We start from the raw sequence: 23,514 nt of genomic DNA on the forward strand, positions 1-23,514 counted from the left end.
AGGAAATTGTTTGATTATATTAAGACTGAGTTATAATAAACTACTAGGTATGTATTACCAGTAACCATTCTAATCAAAGAAAAAAAATCTCATTTATTTAATAAAGAATATGGCTGTGATATAACTTCGTTTTTTTAAATGTCTCACATCACATCATTAATTCATTGGTGTAAAGAGTAAAACATACATACTTTTTGAAAAATAATGAATAGTTATCAAACTTTGAGAGGATAAAATTTTGAATTTTAGAAGAAATACATATACTCATAGGCAAATACTATATTATCTTCAAATATTGAACCTTTTTCAATGTCAAAAATGAAGCAAATAAAATATATAATCAAATTTCTTCTGGTAGTTACCAGATTGAAAAGGTCCAGGTTTTTTAAGTAACGAGTTTGCACAAAACCAAAAGGTGGAAAAACAGAGTTCTAAAACCTCAATAAATAAATATTATTATACTGTTTATAAAGGAAAGCTATAAATGGTTGTTGCAGAGATAATTAATCTTTATAGTCGTAGTCAAACTGATCATAATAAACCAATATCTAAGCATATCAAATAATCTAAGAAAATGTAAAATTTTATTTTTAAAAATAATATGCTGGATGCGGACATAGATTCCTGTCAATATCAATCTGTGATAATAAAAACAGTCATGTTAGTATTCATTTAAAAAAAATTTGATGCAATAAAAAATGTTTGTCGTCAAATGTAAAAATATCATGTTCCAAAGTTGTTCTCAGCTATGGAAATGCTGATAATTGTATATCGAATTACAGTTGGATAGCAGTAAGAAAGCCTGGGCTTTCATTACACGTGAGAAGACTCCTAATGATAGGCTATGTAACAGGAGACAAGATCCTGGATATTTTATAATAGAGAAGTAATGACTTTTAAAATAGATATATTTACTGTACTTGAACATTACACAATGTGTATATGTATCAAAGTATCACATGAAATTAAAAAAATAAAATTTTATGCACATTAAATTTTCTTTATACTTTTAAATTTCAAAAACATAGAAGGCACTCTTCTATATTTTTTAAAAGATTATTTGTTTTTATTGGAAAGGCAGATTTACAGAGAGGAGGAGAGACAGAGACGAAAATCTTTCGTCTGCTGATTCACTCCCCAAGTGACCGCAACAGCAAGAACTGAGCTGATACAAAGCAAGGAGTCAGGAGCATTTTCCAGGTCTCCCATGAGGATACAGAGTCCCAAGGCTTTGGGCTGTCTTTGGCTGCTTTCCCGGGTCACAGCAGGGAGCTGAATGGAAAGAGGGGCTGCCAGGATTAGAACCAGTGCTCACATGGGATTCCAGCACATGCAAGGTGAGAACATGAGCCATTAGGTTGTGAATTGGCCCTTTGTTGTAATTTTACTAACCAAATGCATTGTGTAAAAGATTTGTTCGTCAAGGTCCAGGGAAATTTTCACGGAGTGTTAACAGAATCCAGTCTGGAGTAGACAATAAACTTACAGTAATGGACGAGAAAGAGGCATTCTAAGAGGAGGGAGTAGGGCTGCACACAGATATAAGGTAATGGGGTTAAAGACTCAGTTACACTGATAATAAAAAGTCAGAGACATTGTGCGAGGACCAGACTACAGAGTTCTTTCTGAAGTCAGTGTAGCACTGCACATTTCACGTCAATGGTGGTCCTCAGTGACATCATTCACAGGTGTGGCATGCAAAGTAGGGCATTACAATTCTCATTCAAGACCAGCCACTGTGTTAGCTGGATTGCACAGGACAGCCAGTACAAGTAGAATACAAAATCAGTAGTCTAATATGCCTTATGTAAGGTATAAAAAAGTTCATGGAAAATGGAATTTTAAAATTTTGAGAACCATGCACAGATTTTCCACACTGCACATTTTCCTTAAACTTTTGGAAGATCTCTTATATACAAGGTGTTCAAAATCATTTTACACCAAAGTAAAAGTATATGTAATTCCATTTCCCTAAAAGTTTTTGAAATACGCTTATGTATATCTACGATGATTCATTGAATGATGAAATATATGGAAACAAGTGCAAAAGTAAGTGTTCACATTGACTGGAATCAGGGAGAAGAGCAGACGAGACGATAAAATGCCAATTTTCAATAATTTGGGGGTCAAGAATCCTAGAGAGGAGTCGTTAACAAGGAAGAAGAGTGACTGATTTTTTTTCCTTCAATAATTATGTTAGTGCTGGGACTATTACTAAAAGTAAGGATTTTGCAATATTACATAATTTTAGTTCATACAGCAGAAGCTGAGTTTGAGAATATTGACTCCAACTTTGAAAGAAGTCCTACTATGGGCCAACCTCACATGTCCCAGAGAAAATCCACGCAGCTTCAAGTTCCTGTTTAAACACTGCCCAAGCCACCCCCGCCATCAGCAGCCACTACCCCGGGGATCAGGACAAGACCCAACGCTATTTGCTGAAAGGTTCAAATGATTGCTACTAGTTTTAACAGTAAATATGATACATACGTTTTAGCTCTGCTGCTATTACATTTAATAGAAGATAATATAGTACAATCATAGCTTGTATATTCACTGGGAAACTAAAGAGAATCAGGTGGGTCCTGACCTGATGATCAATAGCTGAATCACCTTGCACGCACTGGGATCCTTTATGGTCCTGGTTCCTGTCCAGGAACTGGTGGTGCTGAATGAGAACAGAAATAGAGGGCAGGGAAAGTTCTCAGTGACTGACAGTGGAGCAGCACAGCTTGAAGTGATTCAGTTATTGAAGAGAGAGTCTCAACAGAAATTTTAAATAAAAGACAAAGAAGTGAATGGGAGACAGATGTTTGGCCTAGCAGTATGACATCAGCTAGGATTCTTGTGTTCCAGAAGAATGCCTGAGTTTGCTTCTTAATTCCAGTGTTCTGCTAACAGACCCTGCTGGGGCAGCAGTGCTGATAAGAGTAGTTAGTTTCCTGCCTTTCGTGTGGAAGAACTGCTTGGGTTCTTGGCTCCCGGCATTAGCTAGCTGTCTTCTACTGGGATTTGGGGAGTGCGCCAGAAGATGAAAGGGTTTTTCGTTCTCTTTCTCTTTCCCTATAAAATAAGTCACTCAATTTTTTTGAAGATTTATTTAGTTTTATTGCAAACTCAGATATACAGAGAGGAGAAGAAACAGATGCACTCCACAAGCGACCGCAATGGCTGGTGCTGCGCCGATCCGAAGTGAGGAGCCAGGAGCTTCTTCTGGGTCTCCCACAGAGTCCCAAGACTTTGGGCCATCCTCGACTGCTTTCCCAGGCGCCAAGCAGGGAGTCGGATGGGAAGTGGGGCCACTGGGATTGAAGTGCCCATATGGGATCCTGGAGGGTTCAAGGCAAGGACTTTAGTCACTAGGCTACTGAGCCGGGCCCAGTAACTCAATTTTTAAAGACGTAGTTGAGCTCATAAGAATCCTTGGTAGCCCATGTTTTGTAGCGCTTAAGAGGTGAGCTGGAGCTCTACTTCTGTGATTCAGCAAAATTCTGCTTGCATCACTCTAGGATGTCAGAGGATTCCAAGCAGTGAATTCCCATCTGTCTACTTGTCAGTCTGTTTCTTTGCCTTCCAAAAAATTTAATAAATAACTTTAATAGTTAAAATAAACTAAAAGAAATTGATGCTGGAATAATAAATAAAAATATGCTGGAAAGTAGATTAGTGTTAAGAGTAATGTTATATCCCTAAGTGTTTATCCTACGAAAGAAGAAAAACTCACATAATAATGTGTTTCAAATTGAACAGTGTTAATTGACCCACGAAAGAAGACACAATGAAATAAAAACTGAAGATTTTCTTCCAGATAAATCCAACAAAGTGAACTCTACAACAAATCAAACCACATGAATTTTTTTTTAAGATTTGTTTTATTTTTGTTAGAAAGGCAGATTTTCAGAAAGGGGAGACAAAGAGAAAGATCTTCTCTATACTGATTCATTGCCCAAGTGACCACAATGGCCAGAGCTGAGCCAGTCTTGAGCCAGGATCATGGAACTTCCGGGTCTCCTCTGCACGTGCAGGGTCCCAAGGCTTTGGGTCATCACCCACTGCTTTCTCTGGCCGCAAGCAGGGAGCTTGATGGGGAATGAAACATCTGGGACAGAAAGTGATGTCTACACAGGATCTCACTGTTTTTTGCAGGTGAAGGGCGAGCCTTAGCTTCATAGACTTGGCCTCCAAAGAAGTAAAGCACAGTCATGATTACGCTTCATTTTATCTGGACCCATGCCTATTATCTGTCTTGATGTTTATTATTTAGCTTGCTTCCTGATTTTTATTTATTGGCACTGTGATTTTGAAACATTTTAAATACGAAACACAACTAGTTTCAATACTCAATGTGTTCCATTCAATGAAAGAAAATCATATTCACACTCAGCTTATAATGAGATATTGTGAGTACTGGGATAGCTAATTCTTTTTGGGTAGAATCCAAGATGGTTGTACATATAATCACATTTTATTTTGTGTAAGACATTATTTCAGTAGTGGTTGTTTTCTTAATTAAAGTACCGTTGATGCCCCTGACTCTTGAAATTATGATTTGAAATAGTAAGCAAGTTTAGGGGTTGTGAATAGCATGTACCGTGAAAATGATCGTTGGAGATGGATTGCAAATTTCAAATGTAAGATCCATTACCAGGAGTAGGTGATACGAAGCAAGAAGAGGTTCTGTGAAATGACTGCTGTAGGAACAACGCAGCCTTGAAAACAGTGACAAATACAAAAAATAAGTCCGTTAACATTTAGAATAGTAGTTGGTAGAGCTTGATCTGATGACTGCTTCATGTTTTATGTTCTGACAAATGTAGGAGAAACAGTTGCCATAAAGATGGTTTGAATTATCAGGTATCAAGCAAGGAATGTAATGACATGAAAAAATGTAAATTATGCATTCCTCTAATGATAAAACCAGGAAGTATTTTACAATTGTTTTTGAACTCATTGCTGTTCTCCCCCAGAATTCTAAACATTCCATGACATTCAATACTTATTTGTGTCTAAATAAGTCAAAGCTATGGGTGTTCTTTCACGGATGTTGGTTTTCTATTTGTAAAGCTGAGCACCAGAATAGAAGTGGCCTGCTTGAAATTCTAGTTTTTATTACGCCATTGATTTTACTTTAGCAAGTTGTACTCAGAATTATAAAATACACTTCAAACATGGTTCACATTGTGGAAGTGTTGCATCCTAGCTTATGTTCTTAAATGCATACATACGTAAAGGATCAAAATTGAAACTGATAGAAACATCAATGTCTATGTGAATATTTTGGTACAGAAGTATAATATTATGGAAAGTGTAGAGAGTCAATAAAACTTATATTTCACCTTTGAGTGTTAATAAAGATTAAGTGGATAGCCAAGCATAAAGTACATTACTTGGAATATTGGAATATATTGTATGTCCACTTAAAAATATACAACCTTTTCAATCAGCACACATCAAAATAAAAAATAAGGTCCTCCATGTGGAAAACCAACAAGTGAGAAGACCTGGACACTCTTTGGAGCTATTTAGGATAATCATGTCCTTGTATTACATCAATGCACAAAGACACATTTTCCTAAAAGAAATTAAAAGCGAATTTTATATGTAGAATGTTTACCATAGCCCAGTAATGCAAATAGATGTCTTTTGGCCATGCCCCCAAATTGCATCACAAAATTCACTGTCATTCCACTTTGTTAAATCTTGACTTAAGCTGCAAAAAACGCAAACAAAATCCTCATGAATTGTATGAAAACTAACATTGATTTGCTACTTTATCTGCCTCTCCAGTTTCGCAGAAATGATTACACACTCTGTTTTTGGGTCTCGCTGACTATATCCTTCCTGTTTGGATTAAAGATCTCATTACCTGTGAGTAAGAAATAGACAAGGATGAGCATGAACTGAGGAAGAATGTGCTGGAATCCTCGTTCAGGCTAGCCTAGCCCCAGCTATTGTGGGAATACTTTTGAAACCATAATTTTGAGACAAATAACAGTGCGATGAAGAAAAGCATGAAGACTGAAAAACGAATCAGTACTCCTGGTGGAAATCAAATGGTTAGAACAGTCTAGCACTCATTATTTACTTGCCTGCCATGTCAGTTAGACTCTGAAACAAAGAAGCAAACACACAGAGAACACCCAGCAAGTTGGGACTCTGAATAGCTAGTTTCTATTAGGGGCAGAGTTTGGAAAGAAGTACAGACTCTTCTGACATATTTCAAATGTTTCCTTTTTGCCTCCCTCTGTTGGAAACACAAGGGCATTTTATTCAATATTTACTGTGAAAACCTGGTCAGTGAAATGACTAGAAAAGAAGCACAGGAGAAATGCTTTACAATATTGATATAGACAAGTGTTTTTTAGATAGCACCTCAGAAGCAGACAACTACAGAAAAAATAGACAAATGGGAATCCATGAGACAGAAAGGATGCTGTACAGCAAAGTGAACTATCCAAACTGGAGTGACAGCTTACGAAACAGGAGGCAATATTTACGAACCATGCATCGAGCAAGGAATCATTCAAAATGTGTAAAGAATATCAACAATTTAATCACAAAAATAATAATATAATGGGCAAATATCTGATAAACATTTCTCTGAGGAAGACATTGCAAGATGTGTTCAAGAACACTTAGTAGCAGGGAAATGAAATCAACACAGACGAGGCCATGCAACCCTAGTTAGAAGGACTCTCAGCAATATGATTCCCAGGGACAGATGCTGGCCGGTCTGCAGAGAAAGGGCACCTTCAGCACACTGTCAGCAGATGTGTACCTTACTGCAGCCACTATGGAGAGCAGCTTGGGAGTTCTTCATAAAACTAAAAACAAAAGCAACATACCATTCAACATTACCAAATACTGGCTATATACCCACACCCCCCGCCCAAAAAAAAGGAAAAGAGAAGAAAACCCCATTAAAATTAGGACATTGAAGAGATTTGTCACTTCTGCAGTTATTGTAGCACTATTTGCCATAATGAGATTTGGGGTCAACCTAGATGTTCAAATATAAGTGAATAAATAAAATGTGATATAGATATGTAATAAAACACTTCTCAACCATGAAAAAAATGGATAAAACAAAAAGGATGATTGTAACTGGAACACAATATTTTAGGAAAAATAAACCAGACCCAGAAAAATAATGCACACTCTCCTGTATGAAATATAACAATGTTAACCTCACTGAAATAGAGTGGAGTGGTACTTCTCAGAGACTTAGGAGGGAGAATGGGAAGTTGATCAACAGATACAAACTTAAAAAAGAATGGGAAAAATAAGCTGCACACTGGGATGAGGGAAGTTAGCAATAGAGTGTCTATGGACTGCTTCAAAGTGGCTGGAAGAGAGGTTTCATCACCTCCAAAGAAACACTAAATGTATAAGGTGATGGATATGTTACTTGTCTTGATTTAATATATGAATGTTTCCAAAATGTATACATTGTGTAACCTATAGATCTATTCGATCATTACATGTTAATTAAACAAAAATTCACAGAAGTTTGGAGTTCATCTGTGAAAATACATCCTTGGAGTTTTTAATGTCATATCTATTTCTTTATTATTATTATTATCATTTTATGATACAGTTCCACAGGTTCTAAGGTTTCTCTTACCCCTCTACTGAGTTCCTCCATTTTAGTATAATAATATAGTTCTTCATGAACAGTCATATGTTCATCGTTGCAGGCATGGACAATGGCAGAGAGTCCAGCATCCTATTGTGAAGATAGAGTTAATAGTTTCATTGGGAGTCCACCTTTGATTTGGAAGTAGAGATGAATACTGATTATATCCTCACATCTGGATACAATAGTCCATATCAATTTCTACTAATTAATTATATCTCAGGTCTTCCTTCCCAAGGACAAATTCCTGCAAAGATTTCTGCTCCAACACGTCCGGTCATGTCTGTTTCTCCAGTTGCCTGTATGTCCAATTTAAGGGCAACGGTTTGCACTGTGAATTCTCTTCTCTCAGGGATTTAGTTTGTTTTTCAGTTATTTATCTGTCTGGGCTATGTGGAACTTCCAAGTGCCATAGATGTAGAACCAGTATCCAGAAGCCACTTTTGCCTTTTTAGATCTGAATATCTCATTGCATGGATAAATTGCCGTTCATTCAACTCTCCTGTATTGTAGGACTAAGCGGTGGCAACTATAAACAGAAGTACTGTCAGTGTCTGTGGACATGTGCTGTTGTGGACATAAGTTTTCAATCCATATAGGGACATAGTAAGGATACAAAGAATACAGCTTTGTAAAAAAAAACTAAACAAAATCTGTCACATAGTCACATAGCAGTCATGCTTTAGTTTTCTGGAGTTTAGACATTCTAATATCTAGATTATAATGTAGTTTGGATTTAATAAATAGAAATAATTGCTTTTATTTATTTTTGAATAACATGAGATATTCCTCTTTTTAATAGGGTGCATTGTGGTCCTGTAACATATCTACATGATGTGAATTGATCAAATCAGGGAATTAATGCTTTTAATTTCTTCTTACTTCTTTATGGGTAGAACCTAAAAGCTCCTTTCATTTTTTCTGTAAAATGCAGTAATTATTTTTATGTGCTATATTTAAAAAGTCTCTTCTCAGGGAGAAAATTTATATAATGCTTGTCAATATAAGCACTTACTGATTACTAATTCATATGAATTTGTGAATTATGTATAACTTTACGAGTCTCCTTTCAAACAAAATATATGTGTTTTGTGAACTACAGTATCCAAGGACAAATTTCAAAATGTATTTCACCAATATCTCTTATTTGCTAATGGATCTATTTCCCTTTTGTCTTTTCATCAAAAGTGAGACAGAAATTGATCTCAAATTTATCAACTATTTTTTAGAGGCATATAGTATTAAAATAATACATATTCTTTGTTTATATTTGCATATTTTTGAAAAATAGTTCATCAAGACTCAGCGAATCATTAAAATTCTATTTGTTTTCCTCTTATTCTTACCCAAATCAAACTTTTCACTATTATACATTTACATGAGTACATAGAAATAACATAACTTCAATTGATTATGAAATATGTCAAGTAATGGACTGAACATGAATATCCGGCAATTTATTTTCATGAAATAATGACCTTTGTGCTTATGAAAAAATATGTTATGCATTGATGGGACATACTATCTAACAAAAGGAGAAGCTGTTATGGTTAGAGCTTACAAATGTGACATCCGGGTTGGACTGTGGGCTCCACTCACGTTACAGCTTTCTGCTAACATGGTCGTGGGTGAGTGAGACGCTAGTCCCCTCAAGGCTGGACCGCTGCTGGCTGCAGTCAACTGCTGCCGTCGTTTGGAGAGTGTGCATGGGTTCTGTTTGTCCCTTGCTTTGACTCTCCCTTTCAAATAAAAAACAATTTTTTTAGAGCTTCAGCTAATGTATCTCTGAATGCATTAGAACACTTAAAGATTTTTCAGTAAAAAATGCTGAAAGGCTTAATCTTTTTTATTGCCTGATTTGTGTAATTTGTCTTTTTGCCTTTTCAGATGCAGCTTTTGTATAATATTAGTTAATGAGATGCTCACTTGCCTAACGTCTGATTTTCATTGGCTTTATACAACTTTGTTTTTCAGATATGAATAGGTTTTCTCATGAATTGGTTCTTTTCATGGTGTGTTAACTTCTATGCATGAAAACCATTTCTGAAACTATTCAGAGGAGCGCCCCTTCAAGAACAGCTGTGTCTTCAAACACTTCCAATGCTAATTCTCACTGGTCTGCCTGATCCGGTCACATCTCTTTCTTCTCGGAGCTGCTCATTGTATTTCTATTTCCGAAGAGGTCACTGTACAACGTAATTCCAGCAGGAAACTTTGGGAGGAGAAATGACTGAGTTATAGAATTAAACTCAATATTTCTAAAAAAAAATTGATACACATGATGTACCTAGAAGTATTTATTAGTTAACTATGTTTCTCAAAGTACCTTTAGGTCATGTGTGTACATAAAATGTTCTTCAGGTATTACTATTACAAGTTACGAAAATGACTAAAAATTATCTTGGATAAGTAGCATGTATCATTTGTAGCTAATTCTTTGGAAACCTCACCTTCTGGTCATTTTTTTTTTTTTTTTTGCTTTTTCTATACAGTTTACCTGTTTTCATTTATGGTTATCACAATTTATAATAAAGTAGCTGATCAGATACCAATCTTGTCTCCAATATAAAATTTCAATCAAATGAACCTATTCTTGATGTTATAAACTTGGGAATTTTCTCTCATGAAATTTTACAAATTGAATCATTTCTGCCTGCTATGCCTAGAAAGTAAATTGCTTTGGCGGCCATCGACAATCTCCTAATATGTCCAATATTCAGAATGAATGCCCTATTATGCATGCAAATCACTTATTTGCATACTTGCAGAGATGTTTATATATGAAAATAGATAACTGAAAATCGACTTATCCATTGGCAAGTGAAACTCTGCCCTTTGTGTATGCAGCTTAAATGTCTGTTTGCCAGCATTACGATGTTTTGTTGGTGAATATTCTGGGTTTTTGCTTATTCTAACAGACTTCCTGATTTTGAAATGCACCGTTTTATTGACTTACACTGTTTTTCTCTTATAGCAATCGTGCTTTTACTGCCATATTGTAGCTTTTACCGTAAGTATTAATACAGAATTAGCACATCTACATGAATCACTCCTCATCTCTTCTTCACGAATCTCCCTACTTGAAATTCACTTTGCTATTTTTGCTTGTTTGTTTGTTTTCCTGTACTTCTATATTGTCTCTCAACTGGAAAAATCTTTCAGAGGATCATGATTTAATGTGCCTGTCTCTCACTCTGCCTTACTGACTCGGCGCACCCTTACCCTGGTAATCCTGCAAACAGGAATTACAGTATAGCTTCCTCTTCTTCACTTATCTGCTCTCTTGGATTCCCAAAACGAAGGATATTTTAAAATCATTGTCTCATCAATATTGGCCTTCTCTTTGTTCAGAGCTAATAGTTTCTACTCTGATTTCATTTATTGAATTAGCAAAGATCTTCAAACACCTACTTGCCAAACAAGGTCTTAAGTGCTGGCAATATATTAACAAACAAAACAAAAGGTTCCATCATTTTGTAATGGAGAGGACAGTCACTAATAAACACCACAGGCAAATGGATTGTGTCTGTACCTCAGGCTGTTTCACCAACACAAAATGATAAATGAGAATATAGATGTTTACTATGATCCCAACATCTCGTAATGTATATATGTCAAAATATCACCACACAAATATTTATAACTTTATACATCAGTTAAAAATAAGCAAAAAATTGAGAGCAAGTTGGTGGCAATGGAAGAGGCTAAGTGTGGGGGAGATTGTGAAAATGTGTAAGAAGGGGCAGAGAAGCCAGGTTAGCCTCTACCTGGGACAGTTCTACTGCAGACAGCACAGCAGGGGAATCGGCACAGGATCAAGCTGTCCAGAGAAGGAGACTGAGACAAGGGCGACCCTGGCCTAGAGACAGGCACCCAGTCAGCGGGACAGAGACAAGGAGCAGCAGGGCAGAGCTCTGGGAGGTGTATTGCTGTGTCATTAGTATTGCTTCCTGTACCATGAAACTCCTGGAAACAATTGTCAGAAGCTCACTTGCTTGGTGCTTCTGCTTTTTCTCATTTCTACCTCAAGCTACTCCTGGAAGACCCTCTCATTAACCACTCCACAGAAACTACACTTTCAAGTTAAGCCGTGAGCACTATGCCCACGCGGTACAGTCAGGTTGTGCCTGTTCTCACCTCTCATCAAGCCCCAACCCCACTGGAGAGCTGCTGCCTTGCTCCTTTAAATTTCTGACTTCATTTCATTGGTTTTCTTCCTACCTTCTATCCTTGCCTTCTCTCTGTCTCTGCTCTGGTACTTTTTGAAATAGAATCTCAATGAGAAAATGGCTCCAGAAATGGGGGTTGATTGGGAAGGAGCACAAGTGAACAATTATTTGTGATGGAAACATGTAACATGCAGATGCTTTTATTATTACGTAGCTGTGAGAAGTAACGAAAAATACAAGTTAGCTAGGACCATTTCACTGGCTGCATTGGGATTCTGCCTTCATACCGTGGATTACTGAAACTGTTGAACAACATCATCATCCAAGAGATCCAAATTTGTGTGGCACAGCTGATGCTTGCCCTGTTAGATCCCATTTGCCCTCACTGCATACATATTCAACACTCCCAAACACAGAGAACTCGCTTGTTTTCCTTCTCCTGTAAACTTCTAGACATGGGATAACGCTGGTTCTTCTCGGAAGATGCCTTGGTGGTTTCTGAACAGCAAGTGTGAGTGCAGCTGACTGGACCCTGGGCAACAGTCATATTTTATATACTTCTCCATTATAGTCTTTTTAAAATATTTATTTTATTTTTATTGGAAAGTCAGACATACAGAGAAGAAGAGAGACATAGAAGAAGATCTTTCATCCACCGATTCAATCCACAAGTGATTACAATGGCCCAAGCTGAGCCGAGTCGAAGCAAGGAGCCCAGAGCTACTTCCAGGTTTCCCACATGGGTGCAGGGTCCCAAGGCTTTGGGTGTCCTCAACTGCTTTCCCAGGACACAAGCAGGCAGCTGGATGGAAAGTGGGCTGTTGGGATTAGAACTGCCACCCATATGGGAACCCCGCATGTGCAAGGCGAGGAATTTAACCACTACGCTACCGCACTGGGCTCTCCATGTAGTCTTTTAAATAGAAACTTTCAGCTAAGAGACATTTAGACAAACTTCTTGTGATGCATATTCTAAGAAAGAATAAAGATTTGGCAGATCAAACAGAAATATATTATTATATTGGGTCACTGTGCACCTACTAGCTCACATATTATTTAAATGATCAGATTCAAGTTCAAGGGTCATTTAAAAAATTATTTGTGATTACTCAAGAGATTCAAAGTTGGCTGGTGCTTCATCAGAATACTTTTGCACTGATAAAAATGCAAATGCAAATTTTATACACACATTCTTCCCTTTCTTGGTGGCTACAAAATATTTATTCAATAAGAACTGGCCAAATTTATTATTATACTCATGAACAGATGCTTGTTTCTGGAGTAAACAAACTGCCCTTTATTCAGCTGCTATATTCAAGTGTATGCACATTGCTTCTTGTGTTCAGACAGATGCAATGTGTTTCCAATTACTTCCAATGTTTAACACACCAGCACCAGAAAATGATTAAGATAATACCTCAAGAGTTGTTTGTTGAAATGCTTCCGACATGAGAGTGATTAAGGTTTTAAGTATAGTTCTATGAATCTACCAAATGCATTCTTTGCTGCCAAGGTATTTTGAAAACAAATGTTCATCACTGCTTCACTTGTGTTACGCTTCATTTTTCTAAGTATTAAGCGTGGAAAGTGTAATTTAAGTTGAAAGGAGAAATATATATCTATACATATGCACATGTGTAGATATAGATAAATACACACACAGAGAATTTTCCATTTTCAATGAATTTTATATTTTGTCTAGAAACTAGAAACAGGGTCAACATTTTAATATTTCTATTATGTTATTCAGCTGCATCTATTTTTAAATAGCATATTCTCATGAAATCTTTAACTTTTGTAATTAGTTTCAAAGTGGTGATAATTAAAATGCAAATTTTTAAACAAAAACCAATGAGCTAGTAAGACAACCTTCTGTCATAAAAGTGTAAGGTTCAATGCACTGTTCTCTTGAATGCTATGATTTTCCTGAGATACAGATGAGGAAAACAATCATAAGATTATTTCCCATGCTATCTCATTTTTTAAGTTTTTAAGATTTTTAAGAAAGTTTTTAAGTTTATTGGAAAGAAAGAGAGATAATGCATTCTGTGGTTGATTATCTAGATGTCTGTAAGAACAAGAGCTGGGGCAGGTTGAAGCCAAGAGCCAGAACTAAGTCTAGATCTTCTCTAAAGGTGATTTGGATCCGTCACGTGAGCCATCACTGGCGCCTCTAGAAGTGGAACACTACCTGGAAGCTGTATCAGAATCTAAGCAGGAACTCTGATCCAGGAACTTTGAGATGAGATATGCGCCTCCAAAGCTGAATCTTCACTGCCATGCTAAATATCTATTCCATATCTCTAACACTTCACAGAGATATTGCATCTATTTGATACGTAGTATCTTTGCAGGTTTTGGGGGGGGGGTGTTTATTAAAGGATTTTCTAAATAAGTTTATAGATCCTTAGTCTTGCTAGTTGAGAACGACTGTATAAATAGTGAACTGCCTGAAACTCCTTTGTTATTTTAGTTTTCTCTGAAAATTTGGTACATATTGAAAACTACTATTTCTGGGAATACTGGTATGGGACTAATGCTTGCATGGCAGTTAACTCCCCTAAGCATCTGCTGGCCTATTAAGACGCAGACATAAAGATTTCTTCTGCAAATCAGAGATGAAGACATTATTATAAAACCCATTGTCTGTCTCATTGCCTATGTCAGCTAAGAAACGTATGCATGGTCTTTAGGCAGGCTCTCCTTGTATCCCCAGTCCTTGACAGTTGTGGAATTTATGTTTAGGTTACATAAATAGTCATTCACACATATTTATTTTATAACCTTCTACATATCTACTTAAAATAATTTAGCATAATATATGTAGGAATAAAAATAGGTATCAGTTTTATTATCAATATGATGTCTTGCTACTGAAGACTTTCCTCCAAATTAGGAACATACTTACGCTATAGGAGTAAGATTATATTATGTTTAAATACCTACAAAATATGTGTGTTTTGCAAGAAATGTTTCTTTATTGCATTTCATAGAAGGACAGATTGTAATGTTAATGGGAGTAGTTGTAACATAGGGGCTAAAATGTTATACATTTACATAGTTATAATGTCTTAATTCACATTCTTTCAGAGGCATCTGAAAATCTTAGATGATACTGAGTTCTAATTTAGCTCTTAGAGATTTTGTTACATGAGCCTTGGCAAAGATGCATGGCTGTATGTCACAATTCCTTTAGAGATAAATCTTGCTGTTCACAAATTATTTATTCAAACCACACTTCTCCATAAATTTGACCTATGTATATTTGATAGTTTAGAAAAACTTCTTAAAATGTGCACAGTTTAGTAATTCAAATTTGAATGGTGCTTATATATTAAGTTGGAGAGATCCTTTAAATTTCCTACTTCACAAAATTTACTTGTTCTACCTTAAGTTACTGCATTGCTTTAGAAGTTATATGTTAGCATTTTTCTATAAAGATTCCATAATTCAAAAAATTCATGATTTTTTCATTCACTTAATCCTAATAATAATAATTCTTGAATGAGGAAATTCATGTAGATTTGAATTTATGAATTCTTGGATTCATAAGAAGGCTTGGAACATAATTTTGAGAAAATTTTACTTTAAATTTGTCATATTGAATTATCAGTCATATCAACCTGGATCAAAGCATTTTCTGGGATCGAGTGTTTGGCCAAGCAGTGAAGACACGCAGTTCTCGGATTGGAGTACATAGGCACCAGTCTGTAGCTCTAGTTTCTTACTCCTGCCTCCTGCTAATTTAAACTCCTGGAAACAGCAGTGGAAGCTCAGGTGATTCGGCCCTTCAGTTCATGTGGGAAGCCCACCCTGAGTTTATGTTTTCTTGACCGAGCCCAGTTCTGGGCACTGGAGGCAGTTGGGGAATGGAATGGACTAGTGAATGGCAGCTGTCTGCCTGTCGACCTCTCTCGTGGCATAGTAGTCAAATCGAACAATGACAGGGACACCTTCTTCAGCCAACTTCTGCTGTTTCCCAGGATGTGAATTATCCAGGAGCTGAAAATGGGCATGGAGCCCAGAATCAGATAAAGGCACAGTGGTAAGGAGTGCCAGCATCTCAAGTGGTATCTTAACTGCTACACCAAAGTTTGCCCCCAAGCTCAGTCTGACTCTCTATAGGCAATTTTTGGTCAATAGTTTTCCAGACCATGTTTTCCTCTTCAAACTTTCTTTCAGGAATTTCCAACATATTTTCACATGTTTTCATTTTCTTTAGTTGTGCTTCGGAAATTTTACATGAATGAGTAAACCTATAAGTCATAAGTAAAACCCTGCCAAGAATTTAATTGTACTGATACGTTTTATGTCTGGAAATGAACAACTGATAATTTCTTGATTATCCTAAATTGAACTAAGTCACTTCTTACAATACACATAAAAATCAGTCATATATAAAATATGTTAAGAAAAGAACGTGCAAAATCTAATGAACATTTTAATTGAGCCTATGGGTAATATTTACGTGTATCTGTTGTCTTGATGTTTATCATAGAATACGCTGCATATATTTCAGTATATTTTGGACATATTATGCTATAAATTTGCATCCATATTTTAATGAAGTTAGGGCCACTTTTTCCGCAGCAAGATTACTTTTGGAAAGGTTTATGTTTAGAACATACAATTTACAATTTATTCAATAAATCGTTTTTTAAAAACTGAATCAGTTAATTGATCTGGCTCCTGGCAACTATTATACTATAAATATATATATTAAATATATAAAATAAGTATAATAATAGAATATATTATATATGTTTATATGTAGTTTATGTATGTGTGCTCTTCATAAGCTTATTTGCATTAAATCGCATCAAAAACATCCTAATATGTGTACTTGTTTCACTTCGTTAAGCGTTCTATTACTTCTTGTTTCAGAGATTTCCAATTAATTCATGCATTTTTTTTGAAAAGCAGAATTTCAGAGAAAGGGACACAAAGAGAGATAACTTTCATCTAGTGATTCACTCCCAAAATTCGCTGTAGCTGAAACTGGACTGGAGCTAAGGCAGAATCTCTGAAACCCAGATCTCCCATATGAGTGCCGGAGATACTCAAATAACTGGATCATCTGCTGCTGCAAACCCAGGCAGGTGGCCAGAAGCAAGATTTTTCAGCTGGCGCTTTGGTGGAGAACACAGGCATCTCAGCTGGAGGCTAAATGCCCGCGTCGACTTACCTTCCCCTCTTTCACTTCTGTTTTTGATAAACTTGATGCAGCTTCTATCATGGTGTCACAGTATTGCATATGGACTAACTGATGCTCAGAAAAAAACATATACAAATGCATATGCACATTTTGTGATGCTGGATCACGTTTCCTATTTTAAAAATATATTTTAAAAAAAGCTGATGTAAAAAACGGATGGAGAAGCAATGCATCCTGTCTAGCTCGGTTTAGACGGCGGAGTCCCACAAGTCACTCAGCGTGCCTGCTGTGGGGAGAGATGCTAACGTGTCCTATCCATCACATGTCCTGTCGGATACAAGAGAGTGGATTTTACACTGGAGTTCATCACTCCAGTCTTCTAAACATATGGTAGAGGAACTAAAACCAACAATTTGCCTGTAGTTATTCCATTTATAAAAGCATTTTCAGACATATGGTTGTCCTAGTTATCAAGTCCAGATCAGTGATGTTAAGCTACTGTACCAACATCGGGTGGGTGGGAGTCAGAACAAAGGCAGCCTAGAGCAAGGATCTGCTCCAGAGAACACAGAACCATATTGCTCTGTAAATTTCAGTCATTTAAAACCTGATACACTAATGCACATACTTCGTTTTCTGCCATGCCTTCTATTATTAAATACATGGGAATATCTTCTATTTCCACAGGAAAAAGCTTCTCTCTAAATTTTTCTGAACAACAACGGAAGATATCTGTGTGGATTTTCTCCCACTTCTGATGAAGACGCAATAGAGTGAACTGTTTGTTGAATATAAAGGCAAATAAGAGCCCCGTCCCATGGGAAATGAAAACCATTGGTTTGTGAAAATTGGAGGGAAACCACATGACCACTCCTTGTTCAACAGAGAAAGTTCAATAAAATGCTCCAACTGTAGCCTTGGTTGACGAAGCAAGTGATTGGTTAGAAAGCGGCAAACTTTGAGGAGTGTTGGCATGGTCACTGCAAAGAATAATTACTTCCTAAGACAGAACAGAGTCCGCGAGGAGGAGGCCCCGCCCAGAGCTGGGATGCAGAAGCTGCGGAAGGGGCGGGCTTAAAGCACAGTGCAGAGGTCCAGTGGGCAGCACACTCACCTCGCTTGTTAGGCATTGCCCCTCTGTGGTGCTGGGTGGTTTCTCACCACATGCTCTGCCATAAAGCAGCAAAGATTCCTATCTCTTGCCCTCTATTGACCAAGATCCTAGGTCCCTAACAAAAGCAATCAGTCAAAATGAGTGTGGAGCTGGGATATAGTGACACCACACCATTAAAGACACTGGGTCCACTCTCAGAGAACAGTAAAATATTTTGAAACCAACATGCTGGAAAAGGGCACAGGATGGCCAGATCTGTTGGTTTTATCTGTTGTGGATTAAACTTCTGTGTTAAATATCCCATAATTTCAGCAAAGCACATCAGTCAAAAGGAGCATCCTTGCGAGCCAAATTTTGCTGATTTTGTAATAATAAGGTAACAGTACATTTTCCCTCAATTTGCAGGCTCAGTTCAGATACCACCTCTGTTGAAATGCTGGCAGTTGGATCAAAGAGGCTTGCCAGGGCTGGCACTGTGCAGAGCAATAGCAGATAAAGCCAGGAGCTGCAATGCCAACACGCCATTTGGGGGCCGGTTTGTGTCAGTTACTCCACTTCAGATTCAGCTTCCTGCTAACAGTCTAGTAAAATGTAGTAGATGGCCCAAGTGTTTTTGCCTCTAAGCTTGTGTCGGAGAACCAAAACAAGCTCCCGTCTGGCTCCTGTAGTGGACATCTGGGGAGTGAAGCAGCCAGATGGAGCATTCTTTCCCTCTTGTTCTCTCCCGCCTCCTATTAAATCTTTACGAAGCTAAACAAGGATACGTACCAATTTCCCAATGATGTAGGTGAAACAAGGTTTGGAATGCACACTACTTAGATTCTTACACATCCTTATACTCTTATACCATCCTTTACTTCAACCCTTCCCTTACACGTAATCAAATTCTCTCTATGGGAACTATAGCTCTAATTGCATTAAGACCCTGCCAGTGCTGGCTAAAGAAGTGGTTCAAGATATTAAAATTAATGAATAGTATCATTGTGCATTGGGTTTATTTGCAACCTAAACATTTGAATTACATGTAACAACTGTATTATCCAAAATACTTGAAACTTAATGCTGTTAATGGTCACTTATTTACATAACATTACATCACTTTTAAAAATCATTTTTGCATTGCTGGTGACCCTGTCACTATTTATGAGGCATAGCCTCTGTTTGTAATGTGACCACAGTCTTTGAGTGTGTTGAATTATTGCAGGTCACAATTAGAAATGCCCCTTTCATGTGTAAAGTATTAAAATAATCACTGATACTGTAAAATAAAACCTGTCAACAGAAAATATAGCTAATTCACGTATGTGTATCAAGCCGTTTGGTCTGTGATGTTGGATGAGTCATAACAATTGGTTTTCTGGCCCGTTGCAGTTCATTATTTTAGTATATTGTGTACATATTGTAATTTTTATTTATCTCCCTGGTACTGAACAAGTAGACAAATTGCTTATATTCAAGGAAGATACAAAATGTGGAGGTTTTCTATTATTGTTGTTGTTTTCAAATATATGGCTAGAGTAGCTGAATTAAACATCAATTAAAGCAAACATTAATGGATTTTTTAGTGAATCCCTTTCTGTTAACGACTGTTTTTCACCATTCATTTTATTTTTTTAATATATATTTTTATTATACTATTTATGTATCTGAGGTGAAGGGGGAGGACGGAGCCAGATTCGTCCAGCTCCCAAATTGCCCTCATGGTTTGCAAACGAACGGGGGTCCACTTACTGGAGGGATCGTTGCTCCATGGGCGTGGAGAAGACTAAAGGCCCACCACTCATTTTAACAAGGATCATTACATTCATATAAATCTATTAAGAAAAATTATGATAATAGCAATGCTTTTGTATTAGATAGGACTGTTTATCAGTATTTACCTCATTTCCACTTTATTCCAGAGTCTAGCTGGTGAGTACAATTCCTAAAAAGTTTGTAAGAGTTATCTAGGATCTGTGTAAAACTGAAGGATTTCTATCATTTTTTGCTAATAAATTTGTATTCCTCCCTTTATTTTGCAATTTCCACCATAAATTATTTATTGTTAAACTGCTTTTGCTCTATTTCTCTCAACTGGTGGTGACCTCAGTGTGTTCCATTTTGTCTGTTCAGAGTATTACGTCTCTTTGCTGAAGGCCTCCAGTCTGACACTATGCCAGCTGAAAACATGTACCAGATGGCCCATAGACAATCTCCTACATATAATAAAAATACAATAAAATAAATGAAGATAGGTCGGGCATTTAGCTAACCTTTAAGATGCTGAAAAGATACTCTTGTCCAATTTCAGAATAACTGGATTTACTCTCCTGCTCTGGCTCCTGACTGCAGGTGCCCCTATTACAGATCTGGGAAGCAGCTGTGATGGCTGAAGGCACTGGAATCTTGCCATTCATGTGGCAAGCACCCAGATCCAACCCTAGTCCAGTCCCAGCTCCTGTAAGCATTTGGAACATAAACCAGAACAAGGAAGATATCTCTTTCTTTCTCTGACAGTCAATACATTGAATTGAATTAATCACATTGAAAATAATTTAAAATATTTTTATATTTTAAAATATTAAAATAAAGTAATACTATACTTTAAGTTTAAAAAAAGAAAAAATATCAGGAAAGTGTGGTGGTCTGCTGGTAAAGCTGCCTGCAACACAAGCAGCCTATATGGGTTCCAATTTCTGTCCGGGTTTTGCACTCCTAATCCAAGTTCCTGCTGTTGCACCTAGGAAAAAGAACTGAAAATGACCCAAAGTTTTCGGCACCTGTCACCCTCACCACTGGCTATTACAATTTCTGGAGTTGTATCAACAGAGGGAAGATACCTCTTTATCTCTCCTTCTGTCTCTGTGATTCTGAATTGCAAAATAGATCTATAAACATTAAAAAAGAGAGAGACGAAATGTGTGAAAGATGAGCTTTTCAGTAGCTGAAACTCAGTCTGAAAGAGTATAAATGTCTATTTTAACAGAGAACACCAGAAATCACTGTCAAAGAAAATATGTCTCATCCAGAAGATAAAACCAATAACTTAAATAAAGTCCAATATTTTACTTCAAGCGACACTATGACAAGTATTTATCGGTGCTGTGGGTGGAATTGTGTCCTCCACTGAATACATTAACATGGTAACTCCAATGTGACAGTATTGGAACTGTAGTGGCCCTTGGAGGTAACTAGTATTCAATAAAATCATAATCAAGTGCTCCTCACGGTGGAATTAATGTCCTAAGAAGACACAATGAGATTCACTCTCCCTTCCTCTCTCGATGTCACCCATCATCCTTGTCAACTACAAGAGGACACATCTCAAGGTTGCTGGCTCTAAGCCATGAAGATGGCCTTTTCTTGGCACTGGGATTGTGGACATCGCAGAGGCTAGAACTGATAAATTCACCTTTGTGTGGTGACACAGCGTTGATGCAGCAGCTGCAGGGGCACCGTACCATGCACATCTGAAGTACAGAATGCTGCATTCATGGAATGTTCCTGCAGCAGGTATGGCATTTATTATGCTTCATGATTTTGGAGGCTCAGACTTGGCTTTCTTAAGCTCCATCTTTTAAAACTTCTTGCACAATGTTCCCCAATTTGTTTCAGTGAAAATACAGCGATTGTGTTGTATTGTTCATCACAGACCTTTACTTCTTGTAAAGCTGTACTTAATTGTTTGAAAGCAGCAATGACAGAGAAAGTATGAGGGACAGAGTAAGAGGGAGGAATAGGGAGAGAAACACAGGGGAAGTCAGAGGAGAGACTAAGAGAGATCCTCCACCTGCCGATTCACTCCCTGAATGGCCATGAAACTTGGGGCTGACGCAGACGCAAGCTGGGAGCCCATAGCTGGCTCCACCTGGGTCTGCCTTGCGGGGCGCAGGGGCCCAAGTGCCTGGGCAGTCCGCCCCTGCCTAGACAAGTACACTATCAGGCAGCTATATCAGAAGAGTGGCTATCAAAGCTCAAAGCGGCACTCCAACGTGGGATGCCAGTGCTGCAGGAAACAGCCCAGCCCAGCCCAGCGTGCCTCTAAGTTGGCCTCTGTCACTATAATTTTCTTTCAGATGTCTCCACGGTACTTACTAAAAGTTAAGGCTTTCACAAGATAATCTGCTGTACAACATGTCAATATTCTGTATTATAGTCTACAAAGTTAATTGTCACACTAGAAAATAATGCATAAAATATTGATGTTTTGCTAGCATGTGCCGAAATACTCAGTTTTGCATATTTAAGACATGTAACTCAATTATACCAAATACAGTAGAAGTATATTGGAAAACCCAGTGAAAAATTTGGCAAAGGCAGGGATTTTTGAAACTAGGAAATCAAAATCCATTATAATAAGCATGTTTCAGTTCCTCCTGTGGCTACTGCATTATTTTGGGGCAAATGGAGTAAAACAGTAAATCAAAATAGTGCTTGCCGAGGAACTCGGTACTTGTCAGTTGCCTATTTGCTATTACAATATTTTCTGAGAATCTGTAAAGCACTTTTCTACCTCTTCATTGTGTGAATTCATGATTGCTCATTTCTGTTACAGGAGAATTTCCATCTTTTATTCTCCACCTTAAAATCCTAACACCTTAGCTTAGATTTTATGAAGATTCACTTCATAAACTTTGTAAACCACTTGTAATATTTATATAGAAGTAGTTGAAATTAACTCTCCCTGGTAAAATTAATTGGAAATTATCTAAATATATTTAAGACGTGATCACATATTTGGAAAGAAAATCAACGATTAATATCATCAGTTTTGAAATTGAACATGTGCATCACGTTTAACATTCAAGATCCATTTTGTCTGAAATCTTATGAAGGCTGCTCGCCAAAACTGCTCACACAGATACCCAGATACTCTTCACCTCTTTCTCTTTTTCTCTCTTCTCTTGTCCTCTCAGCAATCCCCACTCCTGCTCATGGTTTGTCAAATCTGGCACAGGATAATAAGTGTCAAGATCAATTATAAAATGTACGTAATACACATGCAGGCAGCAGCTAACTGTACTATTCAGTTAGAAATTAGGGACCAACACAAACGTAATAATTCTCAGTTTGACATGATCTCAGTCTAATTTCTAATGTCAGCTAGCAAGTCTGACTAGATTTTCAATATGGCCATTTTATGATGATGATTATTATCCTAGTTTCTAAACTGTTCCTGCAGACAAATCAGATCCTGGGTTACATTTGAGCATCTCCTGAAATGATGAGATCATGAAGAAGCTGTCCTCTTCAGCAACCTTCAAAATCCCCTAGTTTGGGAGAACAACTATCATAAGGAATAAGGGAGAAGAGGCAGAAAGGCACAGAGTATGCCCCAGCAGGTGAGTCGCCAGACCTAGGAACAACCTGCAGCCTCAGCAAGCCAGATCTCGTTAACAGTATAGATTTGAGATGACATTTTCAAGTCAACAACATCTTTGGTACATACCAAATACTTTAA

Source organism: Ochotona princeps, chromosome 10 (genome assembly GCF_030435755.1).
Source record: "Ochotona princeps isolate mOchPri1 chromosome 10, mOchPri1.hap1, whole genome shotgun sequence".
Taxonomy (NCBI): Eukaryota; Metazoa; Chordata; class Mammalia; order Lagomorpha; family Ochotonidae; genus Ochotona; species Ochotona princeps.